This window comes from Amblyomma maculatum, chromosome 1 (assembly GCF_055883805.1).
Source record: "Amblyomma maculatum isolate TAMU_Amacu chromosome 1, ASM5588380v1, whole genome shotgun sequence".
NCBI lineage: Eukaryota > Metazoa > Arthropoda > Arachnida > Ixodida > Ixodidae > Amblyomma > Amblyomma maculatum.
The window spans coordinates 284,039,327-284,067,034 of NC_139344.1; positions in this window are offsets into that span (position 1 = coordinate 284,039,327).

Here is a 27,708-nt window from a genome sequence, read left to right on the forward strand (position 1 = left end):
TCGCCATAAAAAGCTGGACGTTCGTCCACTGTCGTGCCAGAAACTCGTCCCGGCTTTTGAGCAGGGCTATCGACGCCGTCGTGGCCAACACGGCGTGGAGAGAGCGGGCTGCTTGCAGCGGTAGCACCACTGTCATTCTTCTTTCGCAGCTTGGAAGTTCCCACAGCTTTACACCGAAGCTTGGAACCAGGCTCTCTTTCCAACGAGTACATGGACTCAGTTTGGTCGCGGTAGACCTCGAAGTGTCCATCTTTCTTGAACGTCTGATCATAGATTGCGTCACTGTCATAATTCTTTCGGTGATTGGAAGTTTGCGTAGCTTTACTTTGAATCTTGGAACTAGGCTCCGTCTCCAACAAGCCCGTGGGCTCGAAGGGTCGCAGTAGGCTTGAAAGTTTCCAGCTCTTTAGAACGTCTGATCATTCATGATAGGAGTAGTTAAAAGGTAATGTTCGGATCTATTTATCGCGCCGGCCTTTTGTTACTGGTTTGTTACTGACCGCAGCTATAGAAGCGGTAGGCCATCTTCGCTTTGTCCAGTTCGCAGCGCTGCTGTTGTACCTGACAAATACCTCCTGCTTTCAGGCGCCTCTTTTCATAGCCAGAGCAAACTTCAAGTTGTCCACTTGCGATTTGGCTTCACTCACCTCCTTAGAGAGAGTAAGTGTGATTTGTTGCTACTCTTCCAGCTTCTCTCGGACAGAATTAATTTCTCTTTCCAGCTTGTAATCTTGAAGAGTCGTGGTCGTAGTATAGGCGCTGGTCAGTTCATATTTAGATTCATGGTGCGCAGTCGAGGAAGTGCAGTGGCAAGAGTTCATCTACATGGTCTTTTCATTAGCTCGCATTAGCTTTTCTTCAAGGTTCTTAACGACTTGTATGGCATAAACCAGATTTCCCGATTTTTTCCAGCGGTCTTCCGCCCTTAACGTCATCGGCTTTGTTCTTCTCATTCACGATGTGCCTTGATCATCTATGCATTCTTTCACGAGTTTGCATTTCTACAACGGCGGTTTCGAGACAACTTAGCTGCTTTCTAGCTTGAGTAAGTTCTTTTTCGGCCTTTTCACAACACTCGGTGATCCCCAGCCGCCTTCCCCTCTCTTCATACTAGCATTTGCACTACTTCTCGAAAACACCTGATAATAACTCAGCAATCATTTTTCACCTTTTCTCTGATCAAGCAGATCTTGAAAACACGCTGGCTTAGTATCAGTAGCCTCGGGATTCCTAATTTGGGTTTGTTCAGCGGTTTTATCTTCGGCAGTGGCATTAGGCGTCCCATCAACTACGACGGATTTTGCAAACAGCATGGTGGCTGACACCATGTTGACTGCCTGATCGCTAGAGTAATGTCGTTGCCGCATTCTCCGGACGCATTCACAACGTTCTTTTGATCATCAGCGTCCCCGAACACAACTGGTGAGCTCAGACTGGCACCTGAGCTCAGAGCTCAGACCTCTATGGCACCAGTGACTATCCCAATCAGAAGGTAGGTATTGAGGAGCGGCAACAAATTTCTTTATTTCTTTGTTGTCTTCACGCAGTACATGCTTGTTTAATCATGTAAGCCGGGGCACCGTGATTACCGGAGAAGATTTTGAACATATATGATTTCATCACTGATGATTCCTTTACTGCAGAAATGTAAAGGAACCCTGCGACAATTATTCACAAAAATATGGTCACAGCATTTTATATTTACCTAATTTTCAGAAGTTATGAATGCTTAAGGACAATATACTTTGGTATATACGCAAGAACACAGTAAATCTAGAGGAAATTCCTCGACCACGTTATAATTCATCATTAATACCACAGTAATTTATGTTACGGTTGGCACCGAGTTACATTGTGCATTAGTTTACGTTTCAAGAAACCTTTTCCGTCCCTGACAACCAACGACCTTTTTGCATTGCCTACAGGAATTTGTTGGAAGGGCAGCTTCTGAATGATATTACCAAGTTATGTAGTACTTCGAACTCAAATGAAGAGCTATTCACAATCTGCATGGCGTAGGATATACAGGGTGTCCAAGGTAACAATTTGCCTAGGGTTAAAAGATAAAACATTTGAGGTAGACCAGAGAAACTGCTTAAATAGAGCTGCCTGCCATCTGGCTCTCCAAAGCCAATTTATTATTTTGCAATTGGCTAATTAGTAATTAGGATTACTTTTCGAATTTAGTAACTATTACCTGTAGACAATAAATGTGATTTGCAAAGTTGGAGAGCACCTTCTTAGACCCCCTTTCTACTTATTTCCGATAATAAATCCTCACGTGTATCTTCCCCAAGCTCTAAAGAAAGGCCGCGAGACACAAACTATCACGTTACTAAGGCATTCCCGTGCCATGAATTTGGTGCTCTCGATCGCTGTTTGAGTGAACGAAATTAGCTGCGGCCATGACTAGACCACCCAGTTCAAGCGGTAGGCTGATAAGTTGTGCGATGATTGCAGCGACCGCTCGCTGCATCTAACACCGTCACGTGCGCCGACTGCCTGAAGCGGACGAAGAAATCGTCATCGTCCCGCCGCTGCAACGTGGCCGTGGAGCCCCGTCCACAGCTGATTTCGTTCACTGAAGCCTCGGTTGACTGTAGCACATTTGTGGCGCGCAAGTGCGGCAGTCACTTGATATATATATATATATATATATATATATATATATATATTGTTTCTAGGAATTTCTTTAAAGCTTGGAAAAAAGATACACGTGAAGCTTTATCAGAAGTAAATTGAATGGGGGTAACAGAACGTGTTACATTCAGGCGCCGGTAGTCCACACAGAATCGGACAGCTACGTCTTTCTTCTTTACTAAGACGATCGGGGAATCCTAGGGGCTGCTGGGAGGCTCAATAACGCCTCTACGGAGCATGTCGTTGACTTGCTCTTCAATAATGCGGAAACATGATAGGCAAATCGGTGTAACGTTGCGTGTTCACCAGTGTAGATGTGATGACCCACAGTTGAAGTCCGACTCAACGAGGGCTACTGGATGTCAAAAGAAGCGCGTAATCAGTGTAGCAATTCGAGGATCTGGGCGCGTTGATCTAGAGAAGGGTGTTCAACTGCGGTGGTGAACGCAGCTGCAAGCGATGATACGGGCAACGAACAAGGCAGGCTGAAGAATTAATGTTTTCGGAGACTGCAGCGGCCCTAGCGGATGGAGGCGGCTATAAAACGATGTAATAGGGACGCACAAGCTCGGCCTGTCCAACGCACTGACCTCGGTTCAAAGTGACTGTGCAGAAAGAGTCATTCCTGATGGCTGTCTCTGTACATCCACGTTGTACACGAGGTACTGCGAAGAACAGAGCAAGACATCTTCGTGAGACGAAAACAGAAGACGGTATGATCAATACTTTATAGTCAGAAAAAGAAGTACAGGTAATGGGAATAATAATATAGGTCAAAGGCGGGTTGTGCGTAACATGCCACACGAGAAATGTTGCCTCTTGAAGATTTTTAGCAGCCGTCCGCGCTTGACAGAAAAGAGAAAACTAGACTTTCGCACCGGTGCAGTGAATGATGGCCTGATGACGGGATAAAAGCTCCCACCCTATAATAACACCGTAAGAGCACGAACACAACACATGAAACTGATGCATAGTCATGGGTTTGAGAGATCCTGTCTGACCAGGGGCAAACATAGTGGCTGAAGAAAACGTACACTCGCCAAGTACTGCAAAAAAAAATTGTATTGTATTAGGTTTTTTTGGCGCATAAGCAGCTTTAATGGTTTAAAATGGTTTAAAACACGACGTTTCGGGACCCATACGGGTCCCTTGATCACGATGAAGAATGTGCTGAATGGGATGCTCTTATAAGCGTGCTTGACAGCGTAGCGAGTCTTCTTAGATATCAGGGAGATTGCCCTTCGTCCGGTTAATGACATTCGTCGTGGCCTGTATGTAAAAAGATTCCAGAAGTAATCGTGAAGATAAGGATTTCTTCGTGTACAACATTGTGGCGTGGTCCCAATCAATCGTGTCATGAGTGGTTTGAGCATGCTCAGTAAGGGCGTTGGAGGACGCGCGACCTTTGTTGTCGTCGTTCTTATGGTTTTTTTTTTAAATCTTCTAAAATCGCCGGACTCGCCAATGTACGAAGTGGTGCAGTTCTTGGAAGATATCTTAATTTATTTATTTTATTTCAAAATACAGCAAGCATTATGGCCCAAGCAGGAGGGGCATAGCAGGTGACAATCACACACAGAAAAAAAAATTGCAATACACACCACAATTCGGCGAGAATAAAGGAATGATAAACATAATAGTAATGTACAAAATTGGACCGCGTAACAAATAAAAATATAGACAATTAATACAACACTCATCACAATTCGGCATGAACAAAGGAAACAAATATAAAATAACAATATTAATCATAATAATCAATCGATCTTTATTTGATATGCGCAGGAACAACCATGTGTTCTTCGTGCTGCAGCACAAAACAAAATGCACACGAAAGTTTTACACACACAGAACACGAAAGAAGTAACAAATATCGCACGAAATGAAGTTGAGACAACATGAGTCACGGAGAGCAAGAAATCAATGAATAGCAAGTCTTGTACACACGGTGAAAGTATTATAGAGCACATCAGGAAAAAAAAAAAAGATAGATTGAGGAAAAAAAGAAATAAATGCCATTGACTATAGTAATAGAGAGGTATACATAAAATAAGCAACCACTAGAGGCGCAACAAGTATTTGGTATCTAAAACATAGGCTAGAAATAGAGGGAAATACAATAAAGAAATAGAAATGAACGTGGGACAGTAAGATTCGAATATAAAAATTAAAGCTAAAATATAAATGAGAAACAGATAAAAAGCAGTTCAAGATACAGACAGCATTGAACAGAAGAAAAAGCAAGAAGTGAAGTAAATACTATAGTTAGGCTAGAAAGTGGAAGTTATATATGATAACGTACTGTTTAGAATACAACGCTACGAATATCCAATATAAATTAACAGAGCGAGTTTTGGAAGATGTCAAGGTGAGGAAAAAAAGAGTTAAACAACAACTGCATTCTGTCCAGAGGAGAATGGCAATGAAGAGACGAAGAAATTTGAAATGGTCTCAATTCCCTCATGCTCTTTCGCGGAAGGCGCAGCAGGATGTACTCTAAGACCTGAGGGCACATGATGTGGCCATGAAGGTGTTTGTACAGAAAGATCATATCTACTCTGACACGACGGCAGTGAAGGGAAGGAAGATTCAGTTGGATGCTCCTGGTGGAGCGAGAGGAGGAAGTTGCGCAAGGACAGCGATATCGAAATATCCTTAAAAATTTTTGTTTGTACTCTGTCAACCTTGTCCAAGTTCGATTTGCAGTGCCATTCTAAACAAGCGACGTGTACTCCAAGAGCGGCAAGCATATGGACAGGTACAGTTTTAAGAACGGAAGTGGAGTGCGGAACTCTCTCGAAAGTCTACAAATGAATCCGAGTGTGCGTATAGCCCGCTGAACAATGCGTTTAGTATGAGAGGAGAAGCTGAGGGTGCGGTCAAAAAGTACACCAAGGTCATTAATTTCATCAACCCTGTCCAACAGCACAGAATTCACAGAATAATGAAAGAGAAAGTTGTGGGTTTTACGAGTAAATGAGACAACACTAGTTTTGGAAGAATTGAGGGTAAGTCGATTCTTCGCACACCAATCAGAAAAAGCAGATATGTCCGATCGCAACAACAAGCAATTTTGGAAAAAATGTATGACCTTGAACATTTTATTATCAGCATAAAGAAGAAACGAGGAGTGCTTGATCGCGGAGGAAATCTCATTAATAAAAACGGAGAAGAGAAGCGGGCCTAATACAGAACCTTGAGGAACCCCACTGGTTGCAGGGTAAACGAAGGAGGTCTCTCCATTGACAATGACAAAGCAGGAGCGATCAAGGAGTTAATTGCGTAGGAGGGCTACGAGTGAGACTTCGACGCCAGAGAGTAGAAGCTTTTCAAGAAATAGTGAGTAACAACGTCGAAAGCTTTGCGCATATCACAGTACACAGTGTCAACCTGACTTCTCTGAAGGACTGCTGCAGAGGCATACGCCATAAATGTGACTACGTTGGTAGAAGTAGAGCGACCAGATATGAAGTCATGTTGATTCGGTATTATGATATGTTTGAGATGGGAGGAAAGTACTTTGTGCAAAGCTAATTCGAAAAGCTTAGAGGTTGCACGTAGAAGAAAAATCGGACGATAATTAAAAACATCAGATTTGTTTCCTGACTTGAAGACAGGAAACACGCGTGCCATTTTCCACACGCGAGGAGAGGCAGCATGTTTTCAACAGTTATTAAATATGGCAGTCAATACTGGTACAAAAGTACAACTGAACACTTTTATTATGGCGGCTGGAATGCCATCAGTTCCAGGAGACAAAGATGGTCTCAGACGCTTAAGACTCAAAGTTATCAACTCCTCATCAAAGAGAATGGAATTAGATGGTGCACCAGATGGGAAGCATACAGAATCGCAATGTGGAGGTTTATATACGGAGGAAAATGTTGGGCAGCACAGTCGGCAACATCCCGAATTTCCGACCCCTGAAAGTCAACTAAGCTGGTACTCGAATCTGATTTAATGGAACGCTGCGAACGTGTCGCCAGAACTGACTAGGGCGATTTGAGGCACTCCTCTCTAAAGACTCAAGGTAAGATTCGTGGTCCCGTTTGTGTAAGCGTTTGTAAAGAAAACGCAAACGGCGAAACTCATCTGCCCATTTGTCAAACCCAGGGCGTTTCGCTTTACGATGGGCCCGTTCCTTAAGTTTTAACACCGTTATCAGTTCCCTTGAAAACCAGGAAGGAAACTTCCTACGCGTAGGAGTATGCAGAGGTATGTACCGACGCATACCAACAAGAACTATTTCAGTGAAGCGACTGACTTGTCCGTCGAAATCACTAATGTCATTTAAAAGGGACCATTCAACGGAAGAGAAGAAATTGAAAAGACCGGCATAATAACCACATGCATACGCGAAACGGGGCGAATTCCTCGCCTGATCTCAATTAGTAGAAGGTGAGGCAGAGACAGCAGTAGTAACTAGAAGTGGAGGGGGAAATTTATAACAGCGAGTCAGCGGTATGTCTGAACTCGAGACTCGAATACTTTCAAAATACAGATGTCAAGAACATTACCACAGCAGTTTTCAATGAAATTGTGTTCCTGCAAAGAGTTAAAGGCACGTAGAGCGTTACACTTGCTTAATATATAATGATTGTTGTGAGAAGTAAATGAGTTGCAGTTGATGCCTGGAGTATTAAAATTGCCTAAAATGAGAAGTTTGTGTTTGCTATGACAAGTTATAACATGTTCGATTGAGAACTGAACATCATCATAGGCTGGAGGAGTAAGATTCGGGTGAATGTAGAAAGCTGCAAGTAAAAGTTTTTCATGTCGATTTAAAGTGAGCTCAAGCCACATACATTCTTCAACAGTTTCTAGATCGGAACATCGAACACACTGCACAGACCTGTCAATAGCAATAAGCACTCCACCTCCTCTTTATTTGGGTCTTGTTTCAGGGCGGTCGCTACGAAAAACAGAGTAATTATTAGGAAAGAAATCACTGCAAAGGATATCGCTTGACAGCCAGGTTTCGGTAACTACAACAGCGGTATAACAACAGGTCAAAACGCTAGAAAAAATTCAGATACCTTAGTCCGAAGACCTCGGGCGTTTTGATAAGATTTCCAAATTAGGAGCCACTGCAATTTAGCGCCAGTTCTGAGAGATGCATCATATCGTCGTGAAGCTCCCCACTAAAGTCCTTATAAATGCAACCCATCGGCCACATCAAAGGCTCGACAAGCTTACTGTACGATTCTTCATCAACGGCAGTATGGAAGGACGAGTAGGTGTCGTACCTTGTTTTCAGCTGCCGGCAGGAAATGGGGTAACATTGATTGACTTCAGATGGTTAGAAAGGTCTACCGATGTTGTTCTGGGACTAAGCTTAGAGACAAAAATATTCTTCGGACGCTTCTTTTGGTTGGCAACATTAAGGACGGATGAGCTTGATGCGCCAGAGATGGCTGGACTTCGGTGCTTCTTCATTGCACTAGGAGGGTTAGGCGCACGGGGAGGAGCAGAGGCAGAAGATGGACCGGCAACATCGCCGGGAGTCATCCCTCGCTGATGAGCGGCGGAGTAGTCTACAGACGGCTGCTCAACACGGCTAGATTTCCCACGGACTTGGTGAGAGGATGCTCATACTGCGTAGCAGCGCGCTAATAATAATAATAGTAAAGATTTAACAGCCTAACCAAGGAAATTATCCTCCAGTGCCTTGTTAAAATTACGGCTTTGGAAAAGAAATTCTGGCAGCAAATTCCAATCAGAAATGATCCGAAGAAAAAAACTTTACCTAATAGAATTTGTTCAGGCAAAGACAGGTTGCAGCGTGTGTTCCCTAGTGTGTCGTATTCGTCTGGCAGTAGAAGGTTAAACAAAGGTAGGTAATGGAATATTTACTTCCTGTACCATAATCTTGCGGGATGTTATTTTCATCTATTATCTGTTTAAGAAAATCAGATCTGCTGTACTTGTGGGAAATAAACCTGACTGCTTTCCTTTGTATCATTTCAAGAGCAGTTATGTTCTTTGTCGTATGAGGGTCCCAAATGATAGAGGCGTACTCGAGCTTAGTCCGGATGAATGTGTTATATGCCAAAAGCCTAAAATTCTAGGGGGCGCGATTAAGTTTTCGTTTTAGGAAACAGAGTGTCGAGAATGCCGAAGAACAAATTGTGCGATATGCGGTGACCAGTCCAATTGATTGGTAAGTGTCAACCCTAAATACTTACGGCTTGCTACTTCTTTAATATTGGAGCCTTGTAGGGAATAAGTGAATGGGCTATGTTTTTCCTCGTTACACGTAGGAGTACAGTTTTCTTGATATTAGGTTTCATGCGGCATTTCACACACCATTGGTCAATAGCTGTCATAGGGCTTGGAGAATACCATGATCAGAAGTTTGCCTTATCTGCTTAGACACTATGCAATCGACTGCAAATAATCCTATGTATACAGAATTTGGAATAACATAAAGCAAATCATTTATATATATAAGAAACAGTAATGGGCCCAATACGCTTTCTTGCGGTACACCCGAAGTGACACACAGTGATTCAGAAACGGCATCATTCATTTCAACAAACCGACTCCTGATGCGTCTATCCATTGAACTATGTATTGTGGAAGACCTGTTAGCTCTAGTTTATGAATAGGGTTTTTGTGTAGGACCGTATTGAAGGCTTTGGCAAAATCTAAGAACAATATGTCCACTTGGCCGTAATTGTCAAGAGCATAGGATAAGTCATGAACAGTTGATATAACTTGGGTAAATGTTCACATTCCTTTTCGGAATCCATGTTGAAAAGATAAAATGTTTTTTGTCACTGAGAAAATCCCTAAGAACAACGGCCAAAATGTGTTCTAGAATTTTGCAACAGCTGCTAATTATTGATACAGATCGGTAACTGAATAGCATTGATCGGTCACCTGATTTGTGAATAGGCACTACACATGTGTGAAGAAGATGAACCCTTTCGCTGGACGCTGAGGAGAAAGGAGCAGTTGTGGAATTGTCATTGCGCAGATCGTGTTGGTCTTGATCGCCCCGCTTCCCCGCGACCTCGACGCCGTCCTCAACGTTCTTCTACATTTGGTGGAGGTGTGGCCTAATATTCTTGCCTCACGCTGGAGCTTCGCACCCGCACGCTCCCGGTAACACGTATGGCTAACGACGAACACCCGCTGGCCACCCCGATGACCCCGCAGATTATCTGCTCTGGCTCCTTACGCCAGCGAGACCCTGCGCTCTTTAGCGGGACTGACGACACTGAATGCGATGACTGGCTTACTTCGTACGAGCGAGTGAGTTCGTACAATAAGTGGGACGACGCCACGAAGTTGACAAACGTCATCTTTTATTTCACCGGCGTTGCGAACTTGTGGTATCGTAACCACGAAGCCGATGTCACTACTTGGGACTCATTCAAGGCTAATCTTACAAGCGTCTTTGGTCGTCCAGATGTACGCAAGCTCCGCGCCGAACAACGCCTGCAAGATCGATCACAGCGGCTCAGCGAGCCATTTACAAGTTATATTGAAGATGTACTCCACCTGTGTAGTCGCGTAAATGCTCAGATTTCCGAGCCACGGAAGATAAACGACATCCTGAATGGCATCGAATATGACGTCTTTGAAATGTTAAACTCCCGGGATTTGACTACTGTTGCTCAAGTTATCAACCTTTTCCAGAGCTACGATGAGTTGCGCAAGCAGCGCATCCTCCCTCGACAGCCTTCCGCGCCTGCAGAGTCACTTCCTGGCCTCTCCGCAACATCTGAGACCTCCTCGCTGCCGCAGCAGCTCAAAGACTTCATTCGGGAGGAAGTTGCTCGCCAAATATCTCTGTTGCCCACAAACTGCGAGTTCAGTTCAGGCGTTCAGTCGTGTCCGACTCTTCGTGACCCTATGGACCATGTCACGCCACGCTTTCCAGTCTCTCACTATCTTCTTAACATCACATAGCTTCATCTGCAATGCCTCGAGAATGCCATCTAACCATCGCGTTCGCTGCCTACCCCTTCTCCGGCGACCCTCAACCTTTCCCAACATCAAATCTTTCTCCAGCGACTCCTCTCTTCTCATCAGATGACCAAAGTAGCTGAGCTTTAACTTTAGAATTTGACCCTCCAATGAGCAGTCAGGGTTTATGGTCGACAATATCGACTGATTTGATCTTCTGGCAGTCCAAGGAACTCTTAAGAGTCTTCGCCAGCACCACAATTCAAACGCGTCAATTCTTCGGCGGTCAGCCTTTTTCACAGTCCAACTCTCGCATCCATACATCACAACTGGAAAGACCATAGCACGGGTTATACGGATCTTGGTTGGCAGACTAATGTCTCTGCTCTTTACTAGGCGGTCAAGGCTAACCATTGCTCTCTTTCCCAGAAGCAGGCGTCTCCTAATTTCATGGCTGCAGTCTCCTTCCGAGGTAATCTTGGCGCCCAAGAACAGAAAATCTGTCACAGCTTCCACTTCTTGTCCATTGATGCTCCAGGACTTGATAGGGCAAGACGCCATGATCTTCGTCTTTTTAATCTTCAGTTTAAGTCCAAACTTCTCACTCTCTTCTTGTACGCGCATCAGAAGTCTCTTGAGATCCAATTCACTTTCTGCCATTAAAGTGGTATCATCCGCATATCTAAGGTTGTTGATGCGTTTTCCAGGGATCTTCACTCCAGCTGAAGGAAGACTCGTCCAGACCGGCCTTCCTCATGATGCACTCTGCATATAGGTTAAATAGGCAGGGCGAAAGTATGCAGCCTTGCCTCACCCCTTTCTCAATCGGAAACCAATCAGTAAGACCATGCCCAGTTCTGACTGTGGCCTCTTGCCGTTCATAAAGGTTCCTGAGGAGACAGAGGAGGTGAATTGGAACTCCCATCTCTTGGAGAGCTTGCCACAATCTGCTGTGATCTACGCAGTCAAACGCTTTCGCATAATCAATAAAGCAGAAGTAAATGGGTTTCTGGAACTCTCTTGCTTTTTCCATGATCCAGCGAAGGTTGGCAATTTGGTCTCTAGTTCCTCTGCCCTTGCGAAACCCAGCTTGCACGTCCGGAAGCTCCCGATCCACATACTGCTGCAGCCTACCTTGCAGGATTTTTAACATCACCTTGCTAGCATGCGAAATAAGCGCGATCGTGCGGTAGTTGGAACAATCTTTGGCACTGCCTTTCTTTGGAATGGGGATGTAAACTGACCTCCTCCAATCCTGTGGCCACTGCAGGGTTGTCCAAATCTTTTGACATAATGTATGCAGTGTGTTAACAGCGTCGTGGTTGAGGTTTTGAAGCAACTCAGCTGGAATACCATCAATTCCGCTAGCTTTGTTCTTAGCAAGGCTGGCTAAGGCCCATTCAACTTCACTCTTCAGGATGCCCGGCTCGAGATCAGTAATCACAACCGTCCTATGTTGGGTTTGCACATCCGGGTCCTTCTTGTACTGTTCTTCTGTGTATTCCTGCCACCTCTTCTTTATCTCTGAGGCTGCAGTGAGGTCCTTGCCTCGTTTGTCCTTTATCACGCCCAGCTTAGCACAGAAGCTTCCTTTGATATCTTTGATTGTCTTATACAGAGCTCTTGTGTTCCTTAATTGGCTGTTGTCCTCAACTGCTTGACACTGTACGTTCAAGAAGGCATTCTTATCTCTCCTTGCTATTTTCTGAAAATCCGCATTGAGAACCTTGTATCTTTCTCTTTCCCCTATACTTTTTGCCATTCTCCTTTCCTCAGCTATTTGCAAAGCCTCTTCAGATAACCAGTTTGCTTTTTTGCATTTCTTTTGCTTTGGAACTACCTTAGTAGCAACTTCTTGTATTATATCACGAACATCAGTCCACATCTCTTCGGGCTCTTTGTCTTCTAGATCTAATTCTTGAAATCGATTGCTGTCCCGCAATTTGGCACCACTTCGACAGGTCATCGCCGACCGCGTGGCGGAGGCCCTTCCATCTGTCCCTCCGCCAGCGCCCATGCCCCAGACCGCGCCGGCCGTGGAGCTCCTCTCATACGCCGACGTCCCTGTCACTCCACCATTGACATGCGCCCCCATTCCTGTCGCACCGCTGACGTACGCTGCCGTCGCAGCCCGACCACTGCCACCTAGCTACCCTGTGGTGTACGCTACGCCTCCAGGGCCTGTGCAAGAATTTTTTCAGGCACCAGAGCCTTTGGTTCCACCTCGTCCGCAGCGCCACAATCCATGGCGAACCAGTGATAACCGTCCCATCTGTTATTCCTGCGGATTTGCTGGCCATATTTCCCGGTACTTCCGAAATCGTACTGCCGATGATTTTCTACCGCGCCGAATGTCAGCTTCCTGGCAGCCGCCCCGAAATCAGTACACGGCCGGCGATCCAACTGCAAGTTCTGTCGCGGATGACCGTACCACCTTTTCTCCTCGCGGCTCAACCTCGCCGCGTCGCCGTTCTCTATCTACTCTGCGACGGCATCCCAATCTTGCGCAGGAGGAAAACTGAATGCCGCAGTTCCTGAGGCGAGAACAGCGCAACGAGCGAACTGTCAAAGGCCTCAAGTATCTCCCGCAAATCTGCTTGAAGTTTCTGTTGAGGGCGTTGTAGTACTGGCTCTGGTCGACACCCGCGCTGCTATTTCTGCCATGGCTGCAAGTCTTTGTCATTCATTGCGCAAAGTGACGACACCAATTTTAGGATTCTCGCTATGCACGGGAAATGCCCAGCCTGTAGACCCTATAGCGGTGTGCACAGCACGAGTCATCATTCAGGACCTTGTGTACGCAATAGAGTTCGTTTTGCCTTCCTGCTCGTATGATCTTATCTTGGGCTGGGATTTTCTGTCGCGCCATGATGCGGTGATACTCTGTACTTGTGCCAAACTGGAGATTTTCGCGCTAGACGAACCGTCGCCGAACGTTCCTTTTCCCCAAGTCGTCGATGCGGAAGATACTGATCTCCCTGCGTGCTCTTTCGTTCTTGTACACACCGCTTGTGCTTTTTCCCACGGTACCGATGTACTTTTCACCCCATCACCTACCTTTCTAAACCGCAAAAGTCTCCCCCTGCCTTATGCCATACTTTCTATATCAGCTGGCCTCACCGCGCTCTGGATTTTTAATCCGTTCTCATTTCCCGTATCCCTGCGTCGCGGTGAATGCCTCTGCACCATCCACTCATGGATTCTAGTCTCACCGCAGACGAAACACCCTCTTCGCAGGCCGCTGACTTGGCTGCACTCACACCGCCTGATCTTGCGCTGGTTAAGGCTTCTGCCGACGTTTTTCTCCGCTCCATCGATGCCAGTCTTCCTGGGCCTCAACGCTCGGAACTCCTCGCACTGCTCCATCAGTTCCGCTCTTCATTCGACTCTCATCAGCCTGCTTTGAGCCGCACATCAACTGTTGCCCACCACATTGACACCGGTTCCCATGCTCATCTGCGCCAGCGTACATATCGAGTGTCTGCCACCGAGCGCCGAGTTATTGAAGCCCAAGTTCATACTATTCTTCAAACTGGCGTGATTGAGCCGTATAACAGTCCGTGGTCCTCTCATGTTGTCCTGGAGAGGAAGGAAGACGGTTCTATACGCTTCTGCGTCGACTACCGTCGCCTAAACAAAATCACGAGAAAAGACGTCTGCCCCTTCCCGCGTATAGATGATGCATTGGACTGCTTAGAAGGTGCTGAACTCTTTTCTTCGCTCGATTTACGAGCCGGCTACTGGCAGGTGCCAATGGCTGCGGAAGATCACCCTAAAACCGCATTTGTCACCCTTATGGCCTTTTTGAATTTACCGTCATGCCTTTCGGTCTCTGTAATGCCCCTGCTACATTCTAACGTATGGTGGATACTATACTGCCCGGCCTGAAGTGGAAGACGTGCCTCTGTTACCTTGACGACATCGTGGTGTTCTCGCCGGACTTCGCGACCCACCTCTCTCGCCTGACGCAGGTCTTCGCATATATTGCGAACGCCGGCCTGCAGCTAAACTTGAAGAAGTGTCGTTCCGCTGCTGGTGACCTGACCATTTTAGGCCACGTTGTGTCCAAGGAGGGTATACATCCTGATCCCGCCAAACTTCGAGCTGTGACCGAATTTCCGAAGCCTACTACCATCAAGCAATTAAGAAGTTTTTTGGGCCTGTGCTCATACTTTTGGCGTTATGTACGGAACTTTGCTTACATTGTCGCCCCGTTGACTCAGCTCCTCGGCAATACCTCAGATATTTCACTGTGGTCACCAGCATGCGACGACGCCTACAACACAATGCGCCGCCTCCTCACAGCATCGCCCATCCTGTGCCATTTTGAACCTGAGGCGCCCACCGAAGTGCATGCAGAGGGCATCGGCGCTGTGCTTGCTCAGCGCCCCTTCGGCTTCGGTGAATACGTAGTTGCGTATGCCAGCCGTACGTTCACAAAAGCCGAAGCGAACTACTCTATAACAGAAAAGGAGTGCTTGGCCATCCTATGGGCCCTCACGAAGTTTCGCCCTTATCTTTACGGCTGTTCATTTGATGTAGTCACGGACCATCATGCCCTCCGCTGGCTTTCATCGCTCAAGGACCCTTCCGGCCGCTTGGCACGGTGGGCTCTTCGTCTACATGAATATGACATCCGTGTTATTTACCGATCTCGTCGCAAGCATACAGACGCCGACGCTTTGTCTCGCTCACCGCTGCCAGCCGACCTTGTCAGCCTCTCAACTTTCCAGTCAAAAAGTAAATCGCTTGTACGGAAGGAAACTGCAAACATGTCTTCAAAAATCTCAGCTATCTGTGAAGCATAGCGTTTTCAAAAAGTGTTTGGAATGCCGTCCACTCTGCAGCCTTTATTTGTGTCAAGCTGACGTAGCATTGATGACGCGCCTTCTGTTGATATGGAAGCAATATTACTAGGATCTATACATTATTTCGGCTTAGTAAGGACACGTTGCAATGTAAAAGCACTTTTAAAGTAATGGTTAAAAAAATCCTCAATTTTCTGGCTATCAAGTAACACGGTTTCATCCTTTTTCACTCTATCACTTCCTTTCTTTTAGATGCCTCCAAAATTTGATAGGATTATTATTTAAATATGAAGAAAGAGTATCTTTGTAATAATAGTTCTTTGTCATCGTTAACTTCTTGGCTAACATGTGTGTTAATTCTTGAAAGTCGGCGGTAGGAGGTTTGCGTGTATAATTTCCGGGGTGACCGAAGGATTCTTTCAATACTGTTTTATTTTTTTTCAGAGGAACAGAAATTTGAATAGCGGATAGTATTGATTTTTTATATCTATTCCACAAAACATGAATATCATCGCTCTCGTTACTAACTAAAGAAGTTTCTAGGCAGTCAATTATGGCAGTATCGTGTTATCGATTGAAGTCTCGAATACGTACAGGTGGTACATTATCAGAAAACCGTTCATAGCTACAAGACCAACAAAACGCTCACACCCTCAAAAAGCCATTAGAAAAAAATTTCAATCATAAGAAACAAATCAAAAAGAGCACTTTCACGGGTGGGTTCTCTAATGATTTTATTTAAATTAAAAGCTAGCATGATATCTAAGATAGCATTATTGCCATCACATTTTCCATACGTCAGACATGTCCAATCCACTCTGGGCAGGTTGAAATCACCAGTTAATATGGTATAACAATATCGCTTTGCCAACAGGTCATCATACAGTTTCTGAAGGTACAAATTTGCAGAGTTGGGTGGACGATAAACTGAACATAGTAGAAAGGATGTAACCCAAAGAGATACATTCAAGAATAAGCTCTCGTGGTCAGGTATTTGGTCTAAAATTAACACCAACCGAAGACTTCACTATAACGGCAACCCCTCCACCACGAAAACAGCGGTCACGCTTGCATAGTTTGTAACCAATTGGAACAGTAGTATCGCTAGAGATGCCATCACGTTACCAAGTTTCTGTAAGGATTACTATATGAGGGTCATATGATAGAAGCTGGTATTCCAGGCTATCAGCTTTATTTACAATGCTCCTGGCATTGAGCGAGAGCATGCGTAGTTGATGTTGCTGAGTCTGTGACCGCTATCATTCTGATTGAACGGTCTGTCTAGCCGGCATTTGCATGTTCTATGAGTCATCCCAAACATAAAAGGCTTTATCAACACGTTGTTTATCTCAAACTAAATTTACCTTTTTACCAGCATCTTTCTCTGTTTCTCCGCTTTGCCAAAGTAATTTGCGCTTTCTTAACGTTTCTGCCGAGAAGTCATTTTGAATAGAAATGCGTGAATCGTTTAGCTTCCGTACGTTACGCCACACCATTTTCTTCTCAAGATAGTTCTGGAAGTAGAGAAGTGCTGGGCGAATAGAAGCACCTCGCTCCATTCTGTGAATACGTGCTACAAACATGCAACCAACTTCTAACTTTTGATTAAAGACCTCATCAATTACCTTCCCTCGCAGGTTATCTTCCATTTCGTCATCCTGTTCGTTATTGCCAAACACAACTAAGTTATTTCTTCGACTACGATCTTCCAAATCTGTTAGATGCGACCTCTGCGAGTTAAGTTCTTCTTGGTATTTTGCAACAATTTCTTGCAACCTTTGTTTCTGCTGCGAATTTTTGGGTACTTCCTTAATATTCTCTTCTACCTTCTCCATGCGCACATTAAAATCAAACACAGCTTTCTCAGTCTTTTCCAGTCTTTGCTTAATATCTGCTAGATCGCTGCGAATTGCTTTCCGACCTTCCACTAGCTGCTCTAACATTTCCGCAACAGAAGGACCAGGCCTTTTCTCTATATCGCCACAAAGCAATAACTTACAAACATGGAAGCAGTCAGCAGCAATAAATAGGAGAGTGCGTGGGCTCGGCACAACAACTAGCGTTCTTTTATCACTCCTAAATAAGCAAGTATAACTGACCTGCAATAAGATGGGAGGCATGCTTAGCACACCGTCCGGTCCTCTTTCGCCGATCCCACTGAAGTTCCAAGAATACAGTCCTAATTTCATAGCCGGTGTGGTTGATGACGTCGTCGAGGCGTTGTCCCACGTGCTGCCGAATTCCGCTGCTTGCTCTTTGAGTCCATCGCCTTGGGGTTGAAATGTTAGCAGTCCGGCTCAAGATAGCACGATCGCCTGCAATAAGATAGGAGGCATGCTTAGCACACCGTCCGGTCCTTTTTCGCCAAGCCCACTCTGGTGATGGCTCCGGATGTAGTGCGGGCGCTCCAGGCGATCTTTCACGTGACAAAGCTTTTGTTTCAGCTTACTGGATGGCCCGTGCGGGATGCGCACACCGTATTACGCAAATATACGCGCAAGAGCTTCACTTGTCTCACGGGAGTAAGGAACGCTGGCGCGCTTTTGCTATTCGACGGGGCTCTGAAGTTTGCAGGGAGCGGCGTTATTTGTTTCGAAGTAGTTGTCGTGGATAACCGTTATTTTTAAGGTTGGTCGGAAGAGTGCAAAGTGAGACTGGAGCATATAGGAACTGCTCTGACGAAAAGGACGGAAGCGACGGAACGTTTGTGGCCAATAAGGTGGGAAGACTCAAAATCCAGATATTTGCCGGTGTTTGTAGGTTTCCGGTCCTTCCGGAGTGCGGAGAGCGATAACGTCAAGGGAAGCGATCCTTCCAGCAGCTTCTTCTTCCACAGTAAATTGAACACTGGATTGAAAATTGTTGAGATGGTCCAGAATTGGTTTTGGTTGTATAAACGGTCGGTTGTATAAGATACCTTGCAAGAACTAAAACGCTTCGTACATTGGCTAATCTGGCGATTTTAGAAGATTAAGATATCATAAGAAAGACGTCAACAAAGGTCGCGCGTCTTCCAACGCCCTCCCTGAGCATGCTCAAACGACTAATCACATGACTGATTTGGATCAAGCCACAATCTTTATCTTCGCGAAGAAATCTTTATCTTCACGAATACTTCTGGAATATTTTACGTACATACCACTACGAGAATGTCATTAACCGGACGAAGGGCAATCTTCCTGATATCTACGCACACTCACTATGCTGTCAAGCACGCTTATAAGAGGCGACCCATTCCGCACATTCTTCACTGCTCTCAAGCGACCCGTAGGGATCCCGAAACGTCATGTTTTAAAACATTTTTGTCAGTACTTGGCGAGTGTACGTTTTCTTCAGCCACTATAAAACTGATGCCATAGAGAACATTCTGAATTGTAACTCGGGCCGTTCAGGTATCGAGTGCCTCGATATTCTGTGCAGTTGCTGAAGGGAGGAAATCCCAGAAAGCGGCAGGATAACGTTTCGTAGCAAACGGCACAGTTAAGCATCAATAATGGACACAGCAGCTCCGGTATCTACAAGCGAAACGGGGGCGACATTCTCAAAGGAAAGTTCAATTAAATTGGTCGGGGATGAAGCAGGACTATCACAGGTCTACGAAAGCGCAGTTCTTGCCTTTGGAACTGCGTTTATTGGTTTTGAGGCAGCGAAGAGTCAGGTCGGCGACGAAGAGAGACAGCGCGGAGAGGGCAAGCGGTACGCATGCGAGAACTGTCGGTCAGTATGCACCGAGTGCTGAGGCGGTCGTGCAGATGGAGGGGGCGGGTGAGCATAGGAGGCAGGACCCTGGTAGACGACGGACGCGGGCATGGGACGGCGGCACAGACGTGTAACACGGCCAGAGAGGCCACCTGCATAGGAAAGGGGCCAAATGCGCCCAGGTGTACCAAGGTTTCACAGGTGTGGTACACAGCGCTTGGAGAGAAATGCATGGTGGAGGGAATCGTAGGAAGATAAGCGTGCAGGTGGCGGGGGTCATGCCGTAACTTCAGCATACGATATAGGAGCAGAAAGCGAGGCTGGCGGCCTGGAGGGAGCGTCACCATAGGTAAGAGGAGCCGTGGGAGGGGCCTCGAAGGCGTGGATGGCGTGTGGGCGGAAGCGCTTCAGTAGCTTGTTCCCGAATAACATTACGAATACCTGATGCCAGCCGCGTGGTGGACTCCGCAATGCGGGACAACTGCCCAGGAACCTCTTGCACAAAATCTTGGACTTCTTGGAGGAACGCAAACCTGTCAGTGGCGTGGAAACGGCTACGATAGTTTCTTTGGATTTCCGAGTAAAGACACGTTGCCGGTGATGCTCGTCGTCTAGCTCTGGCATAAAGGATGACACCGGCAACGGTGCGGGGCTATTCGACCAATAACAATCGGAAAGCACCATAACTGATGCATGTCAAGATGTGCCGAAACAGGTTTTCGGTCATCGAGGAGTTGATGCCATGGCACAAGCCTAAAACATCTCAATACAGCTGGTGATAGTTTCCCCCGTGTGCTGTACCTGCCAGCAAAAACGGTGCTCGGCGCGAAGCTTGTAGACTACAGGGCGTCCGAAGACTTTGGCTAAGGGAAATTTAAAAGTGTCCAATGTCGGAATGTCGGCCTCGTGATGCGCGTATCAGTTTGCCGACTTCAGTGAGATAAAATATGACTCTAAAGGAGTAGAGACACCAACCTTTCGAGTTCTGGTTTTATGGTTTTGCTTGATGCCTTGGAACCCAGTGATAATAGAATGTGGCATCAAAAGTTCCACCGCGCCAAGAATAATTAATTACACAGCGATTTATCACGATCAGTTTCGGTTTCGAGTGTTAGCAGCACGAACTGCGGTGTGACGTAGACGACGCGCGCGCGCAACAAATTAGTGATCACGTGACCTCAAAAACTTCTGACGCCATGGAGTAAGCATTCGTCTGCTTTCAAAAGCACGTGCGCGACACATCACATGCGTCCGCGTTGACGATGACGTCGTCGTCGTTTCCGTCCTGGCCGTCCTCGCAGTCATTAAGAGACATTAATGATTTATGGGAGGACTATTTTGCCGCCAACGTGGGCCCACAAAACCACTATCGGTTTAACCCGCTGGCAAGCCCGCCCCATGCCCGCCGCCCGATGGTCCGGGCAACACTTCTGAGAGTGAGGAAGCAGGCGACCACGATGTCCGCCGAGGCAACAACTAGTTAGTAAGTTGTCGATGCACAGCATGATATTGCACCGCTGTGATGTTATGCAACAGCTACATGTATCTTTTAGCATTCGTTCCTAATTTCACGATAGCGTACCGCATGGTTTTCGGCCAGCGCCATGCGCGAATGAATAAACAAAGCTGCTAATTGTACATGAGTGAAATGAGTGCGCGTGTAAGTCACCCACACGTTTTCGGCCAGCGTCATGTCAGTGATGTTAGAAAAAGCTAAGTACATGAGTGAAATGAATATACGTCTTAGGCACGCGACTTTTTTTTACCGATGCATTAACTGCACGCCTATGCGTCTGTTTATACGCTGATCATCGTGCGCGCTGTGCGTCAAGCAAGGGCGAAAGTGAACGTTGCCGAAGATTCTCTTAGGCGCCAGTGCAGCCGGTGCCGCCCGATGAACACCGAACGGAAAAGCCTCTGCTGCGTGTGGATGCCCTGGTGCAAGACGCCGCAGAATGCATCAACGAGCACGCTGCATTTCACGCAGCAGTGCTCAGCATCTACGCTATACTATTACGCCAAGTATTATACTATTATGTTGCCTATTGCGAATTGGTGAATAACCGGCCGAGAGCATATATCACTCATTAGTTGTTCTCAGCGCACCGATTCTCGAATCATAAGGCACCTCTGCCCAATTTTGTATGACTAACTTTGAATTTTTGCGATATTTGCATTGTCTCCTCTAAAAACGTAATTCACACTTTCAAACTGACCCACTGTTTAAAAAAAAAACAAGGCGTCCGTACATACAATGTCAGTGCATGCTAAAGAAACCTAGGCGGTCGAAACATCCTCAGACCTCCACCATGGCGTTCATCATAGCCAGAGTCACTTTGGTACTTAAATCCTACAAATCAAAGCGAACATTTCTCAAAACTGTATATGTGTACAAGCCATATTACATCTGCGCTAAAGCACACACAAATGTAATACGACTTACAGCTGCAGCGCAGTGATAAATTTGAAGAGCAGTGAAAGTATACCTTTGGAACAGCAGTCATGTGTTCTCACACTTGTTAAATCATGCTTTCCTTTTTCAGCCACTGCAGATTTGCTCCTCACCGGCAGTTAGTGCGGTGGGTCTACCACAGACTCGGCAAGTACAGCAGAGTGCTGCCAAGGGGTGTGGCAAACGCAATAAGGGACAGAATGCCTTCAGAGGAGTACTCAGTATTTAGGTATTCTCGGTTTTAATAAAGACATCTTGCACAAAAGAAAAAGGTATCTTTAATTCAAGTTGCCATTTTTTATGAAGACATAATAGGATGAAAAACATGAGTGGCATCAACAAAGGTACAGAACAAACTATTATGAGGCATGCACAAAAAAGCATGCTCCACAAAGCGCATCATATACAGAGTCATATGGGTTCATGAAGGTACCAATGTCATAAGGCCAATATGTGTCAAATGTGGCACCAACAAATCATCATTAAATGCAGTACAAAGATGGACACTTCGCACATTCTTCCCTACCCTGCACATGTCAAGGTGAGGAAAAAGCATGCTCATAAGCAAGCACCATCTGCAGCCAGTCAATGCATGCAGTCTCATAACTTCAAGTGTCTGCAGCAGGTGCTGATCCAGTAAGCAACCCATGCAGCCATCCAACTTGTTTAGGTGAGGATTGAAATGATGAAGCCTTTCTGAGAAGACTACTCACATAATGCAGTAAAATTACGTCAAGAAAAGCAACGTGACAACTATGCGAGAAGTAGGCTGTCCTCATTCTGCCATTTTACAGGAACAAACATCTGCTTAAATTATACAGGGCAGTCATTCAATATTAGTGGTCGCAAGTACAAGCCTCTTTAATTGCATTCTGTGGCAAGGGAATCACTGCACAATCAGGCAAGCACGTTAAGTGTTGACCTGCCTGAAATGAGTGGCTGCTGCATAATCTCATTCTCTACAATTTGTATTAGATTAAGTGTAGTTACTGTACAGGCCAATGTTCCAATGGAGCAGACCGCTTACATTTCAGGGAGGGAAGTAAAGGGTAGCAATAAACCTCGCTCGTAACATCTTGGTGGAGATGAGTCCTTGTAGCCTTGTTCGTGTAACAATGTTCTTGCATTTTGGGTGCAAGAATGCAGTGAAAAATTGCAAATGACTTCTTGTTATTGCCTTCGTGCTGTACAGTGCAAAGTTGTCCAACCATTATGTCTTACTGTTTTTAGTACCGCGACTGAAGAAAAGAATCCCTCTGCAGGCTGTCAAGTAGGAAGCCGCAGTCGGCCGATTAAGGGCTGACATATACCAATTGAGTGCTGGCGCAGTAACTGTCCATGGGATGCGAGCAGTCACAGGAATTACGCCACTGAGCCATAAGACACTACCAAGCCAAGTATAAATTATCTCCATAGGGGCAACAAGCTGCACCACACTATTTCAAGCATAATGAAAACCAAACTAATGTGCATGTATCTGCCGTTATTACATTTTACTTCAATTTTACTGGTCACTACAATGCACAGCGGCAGACCTTTATCACAGCATATGTTTTAAACTTTCATGATTTGATGTTATAAACAACTCACTTTGTGGGAAGTTTTGCTTTGGAACCAGTGTCCACATTAACAAGGTCACCACAGTAGGAATTTTAACATTAAATGTACCAGTAAGATACACTGATTCATTGCAATGAATGCCATTACACGAAAAAATGCAATGCATCATATTTCTGCCACATAACAAGCTTGCAAATGAAATCACTAACAATAATAGCTATCCTCAGGCTTCGCAAAAGTTGTATGCTGCCGAGTGTAGTGGTACAAAGGACAAGGCACCGCTATCGGGCTGCAAAGTGCTTGGAACTTCGTTGTGACTTTTATATATATACAAACATACACGTGAAAAATACTGAAGGGCAACACCTTCTGGTCTATATATCAGTATAGTTAGTATCACCACTACATCCCTTTCTCCCAAACGTCTATGCCATGCCAAAAGTTTACAAATGCACTTTTCGGTGGGATGACCCATCTTCCAGACTTTGTGGTCTTCGTTGGGAGGTTGTTTGCCAAGCCTGTCTCTGGCGCTGCCCTTCAATGCTGGTCCTATCTCTTGGAAGTAGCAGGAAGCATATACCTTACTAGTCCAAAATATAGTGACGTCGACACAGGAATTGTTACTGGCCCGAAGAAATCGAAGACGACAAAATGGAAGCAGGACGGGTTCTTTTTGAAAAGCAAAAGACGCCACTGCGTGATATAACACCCCTGGACGTCTCCACAATGCAAGATTGTGGCTGCTGCGCTCTGCTGAGGTTCTTGACTTGTTTTTTCTTGGTAGTGCTGTCCTTTTTGAAGAAAATGCCCAGTGGCGGAAGTTCTGGCAGTAGCTTGTCTGCAGCCCTGAGTACATGTGTTTGCAGTACTACCAGATGTCCACAGCTGTCCCATCAGTGCTTCCTGCTCTTGCTTCCAGACCTAACAAATCAAAACAGCACTCTATAATGTGTATGATTTCCATGTTGGAAATTGTGTGACACTAAAAGTCTCACAGACATGAAACCAAGATCGAGATATTGCCTTGCCCAGTAAATGCGAAGTACTTGTGACTAATTCTATCTACACATATAATGCGTGACGGCATACTCCACTATGGCACTCCCTATCAACTGCTTTCAGACCATAGCCACTGCTTTCTCTCCACAGTGACTGAGAAAATTCTCCACTCATGCTGCATGTAACGTCTTAACCATATGCTCATAAATATCCTCTTCATATACATACCCCACCATCACTGGGGATTGAGATGTTAGCAGACAAATTTTTGAACTTCACCCACAATATTTATATCCATGATTATACCAGGTTCTCTAACTTCTCTCTGGACGAGACCCATTACTGCTCTTCGACAGCTTATTGCCTGCTACCACCTGCCCGCCACACATTCACCGAAAGCACGAATCTCTTTTTCCACAATAGTGATATAGAAGGCTGAGCTACGCATGTCTGACCCTTTTTTATCTTGACTGAACAAAATATTCGTCCTGTTGAAAAGGGGGAAGCAATCTTTATACTGCCGGCACTGTACAGCAAGATTGAATAAAACTGCCCCTTTTACTGTTCTACGGTGCCCTATGTATAGGTACTTCTCTCCTTGTGTTTCTGTGTCTTTCGCTGCTTCAATATGTTAAGAATATCTTGTTCAGTCACCCAGATCGGATATGCAGAGAGCTAGTTGAGGCTTTTCTGATACGAAAAGAGTCAGACACATGCATAGTTTTGCTTTCTATGAAAAAGAGATTCGCGCTCTCGCTGAAGGTGTGGCGAGCAGGTGACAGTGAATACTTGACATGTAAGAGGTTGCTAGTTTTCTTTGCAAGGATGATTGGATTAACCTCCCTCTGCGCGCGCGCACGGTCTTCAAGGGCTTCGCGGTTTTATGATGAGTTTGGGTTTTGCTTTGATTCTTGTTTTAAGGTGCCTATTTAACTAACCTTGCTAGAAATAAAACTTCAGTTGTTAGAAAGTGCTCGTGTCGTCCCCTGTTCCTCTTCGTATTTTGTATCACGCTGCTTTACGATGATTCAATTCCAACTCACCCCGCCGGGGTGGCGCAGTGGTTACGGCGCTCGACTACTGTTCCCAAGGACGCGGGATCGAATCCCGGCCTCGGCGGCAGCTTTTCCATGGAGGCGAAAAGCAAGGCGCCCGTGTGTTGTGCGATGTCAGTGCACATTAAAGAACCCCAGGTGGTCGAAATTTCCGGAGTCCTCTATTACGGCCTCTCTCATAGCCTGAGTTGCTTTGGGACGTTAACCCCCACAAAACAAACCAAACCAATCAATTCCAACTCACCCAGTTTTCGGTTCTCGAGACGAATTACTGCTCCGAGTCTGCCAAAGGAAAGTTTTATTGTGGACTGCCGCCTATTGCACGAAGCACGCACTGTGCAGTTACAGCGAAGTTCACTGAAGGATTGCCGCCGCAGGAGTGAAGGATTTCCTTCACTCTTCTTAGTTCAAGGAACCTCATTCCTACATGAAAGGCTTTTTAAAGAAAGTGTTGTTCAGTGTGGCTTGATTTATGCACCATTAGACATGAAAGGCTAAGTTGCAAATTGTGTAGTGCATTAAGAAAGAATTCATTTGTATTATAAATTCGTCTGAGAATAAGGCAAGGAAATATTCGGCGGCAGCTGGTAGTTGCTGTGGTAGTTAAAGTAAATTGCAAAAACCCTTTACTATGATTATTTGTTGCAGCTCCAAAAATTTGAATATCTGCAGTTGCTGAGATTTGAAGCAGGCAATGTGCAAAACGACCAACTATGTAGCAGTCAAAGGCAAAATTTCTGACCTGTGAGTTTTCCGACTCTCGATTATTTCGACATTTTCATGGAACCACAGCAGTAGTCATAGAACCAATGTTCTAAGTTTTTCAAACGTTTCATATTCGCCGCAGTGCTGCTGCAAAGAGCCGAGCCACTATATAATATGCAGAGTGGAAAGTCAATAATTCAGAATTCAAGGAGGCCGAAAATGTGATCAGACAGAAAATTTAATCCAGAAAGGAGCCTAATAAAAGGAAGTCTATTATCTTCAGTGGGCTCATTCAGTGCATACGAATGGCTGCAAGCTCTTACTGTTCTGAAATATCGTCCACTGCCAAAGCTTGCACTGCTCAAAGTTCGCAGAGCTCACATGTGTTTGCTTTCTTCGCAAATACAACAATCTTGATTAATTCATCATTAAGAGATGAGGTAATTGCTTAGAATTTTTGAATAACCCTAGGAAACTGACAAGAACTGCCAAGGACATACAGCATCACAGTACTTTTGCCTAATAAACGCTCTGAATATTATTCAAAACCATGCGCCAAGGACCATTTTTTTCCATTTAATCTAGTGTTCTGCTTTTGCACACATTCTTGTAAATGTTCAAGAAATGATCCAGAAGTGTGAGTGCCTTCGCACACCTTTCTGCAGTGCAACGCAGTAGCAGTGGTGGCTTTTCGCAGCTATAACTGCCATGTTTTGAAAGTGGTTAGCCACATGAACTACAAGACTATGCAGGGAAGTGTCCCACAAAATGTGGTCGTTCAGTGAGCTCAAAGAAAAAATATGTAGCACAAAAAGACATGGACACAAGTAGGAGAGACATGCAGTGCAACAGATGTTTATTTTAGTAAAGAAATGTTTTTATACCTTCATATCACAGTGGACCATCAGGCATGCACTAGCAAAGCGTATCTGACAGATACACAAGTTTCCTTGACAACAGTGCGACCGAAGGGTTGCTCGCATAGTGTTCTTTCGAAAGGGACGATCCACTGGACTTCAATTATTTCACGTGTTAACCTGTTTTTATGCACTTTTAAAACCACACGTTTTCTGAGATGGGGAATGCATTCACACACATGAAATTGGGTCGATAAACCTTTCCCGCACATGCTTTTGACGCCCAGCCCATGGTCCCAAAGCTTATCACTCAAGCATCTGCCCACTTGTGCTACATATTGTTTGCCATAGGAGAGATAAATTGGATAGACAACATTTTCAGTGCAATAAATTACTTTTTCTTCAAGCTTCATTGTGCAGCTAACTGCCTTATTGAGTTTTGAAAACGTTTTCGTGCACAGATGACTCAACTTATAAGGAGCCGAAAAATAGACCTCTGCCACTGGGTTGCTGGGCTCAAAAGAAAATAGCGCAGTGATCTAGCAGCAGAGCGGGTTTTTCGGCTCCTACCAAGTTGAGTCGTCTGTGCACAAAAACTTTTTCAGAGCTCAATAAGGCGGTTGGCTGCTGCACAAAGAAGCTTGGGGAAAAATTTGTTTATTGCTCCGAAAATGTTCCCTACCAAATTCCTCTCCCATGTGGCAAACAATATGTAGGAGAAATGGACAGATGCCTGAATGATAAGCTTCGGGACCATGGGCTGGACGTAGAAGAGCATGTGCGGGAAAAGTTTGTCGACTCACTGCCATGTGTGTGAATGCATTTCCCATCTCAGAAAGCGTGTGGTTTTAAAAGTGCATAAAAAAAGGTTAACACGTAAAAGAATTGAAGCCCAGTGATTGTCCCTTTTCAAAGAAAATTATGCAAGCAGCCCTTTGGTCGCACTTTGTCAAGGGAACTTGTGTATCGTTCAGATATGCTTTGCTAGTGCATGCCTGATGGTTCACTGTAATATGAAG